Consider the following 1128-nt stretch of genomic DNA (forward strand, 5'->3'; position numbering starts at 1 on the left):
GGGGGGGGGGGCAGCTCCCGCTGTGACGCTGCCCCAAATCCCGCGGGTTTTGCCCCATTTTGAGGCCGTAAACGTGGGGGGGGAGAGCACGGACACAAACATCAGTAACAACAGCTTTAATTAAAAATTAACTAATTACACTGAACGATTGGGTCGCGGTAATTAAAGAGGCGGGGCCAGGCAGGGGGTCCGTCCATGGGTCCGGGTCTGGGGGGCGGCGTGGGCTGCGGCGCTATGGGGCAGCGCTATGGGGCAACAACAAATGTGGGGGTCAGCAGGGACAGCGGCGCTATGGGGCAGCGCTATGGGGCGACAACAAATGGGGGGGTCAGCATGGACAGCGGCGCTATGGGGCAGCGCTATGGGGTGATGCTATGGGGCGACAACAAATGGCATCAGCATGCACAGCGGCACTATGGGGCAGCGCTATAGGGTGACACTATGGGGCAGCAACAAATGGGGGGGTCAGCATGGACAGCGGTGCTATGGGGCGGCGCTATGGGGCAACAACAAATATGGGGGTCAGCATGGACAGCGGTGCTATGGGGCGGCGCTATGGGGTGACGCTATGGGGCGACAACAAATGGGGGGGTCAGCATGGACAGCGGCGCTATGGGGCAGTGCTATAGGGTGACGCTATGGGGCAGCAACAAATGGGGTGGGCTCAGTGTGGGGTGCCACATGTGGGAACGCTGTGGGGGGTCGCTATGGGGCGATGCTATGGGGCGACACCACTGGGACATGGGGCGACGCTATGGGGTGACGCTAAGCCCCCCACCCACCATAGGGGAGTCACGCCCCTCCCTGCCCCCCCCACCCTGCTATGGGGCTGCCCCACACTTGTGGGGCAGAGGAGGAGGGAGCGCCCACCCCCACACACCCCATTGATTGGGGGGGGGGGGGCGGAGGCAGCGCCCGGGGTGTGGAAAACGGCATTGATTGACCCAAATTAAGCGCTAATTAACAACAGTAACGAGCAGGGGGGGGAGGGGGGGCAGAGGATTCAATGTGGGGTTTTGGGGGGCCATGGGGGTGGGCTATGGGGCTGGGAGGTCTATGGGGTCAGCCCCCCCCCCCCTCCCCATACCTGCAGTGGGGCACTCCGGGGCTCAGCGCAGCAGCAGCAGC

General features: G+C 63.5%; 1 long non-coding RNA gene across 1 annotated transcript; it reads right to left on the reverse strand.

Moving 5' to 3' along the window:
• Positions 1-101: 101 nt before the first annotated feature.
• Positions 102-1128, reverse strand: LOC110390853. The gene is made up of 2 exons (XR_002433909.1): positions 1088-1128; positions 102-245 (listed from the first exon to the last, which is right to left on the reverse strand). It is a non-coding gene; the product is annotated as an uncharacterized LOC110390853 (long non-coding RNA).

Source organism: Numida meleagris, unplaced genomic scaffold (assembly GCF_002078875.1).
Source record: "Numida meleagris isolate 19003 breed g44 Domestic line unplaced genomic scaffold, NumMel1.0 unplaced_Scaffold2367, whole genome shotgun sequence".
Classification (NCBI taxonomy): domain Eukaryota; kingdom Metazoa; phylum Chordata; class Aves; order Galliformes; family Numididae; genus Numida; species Numida meleagris.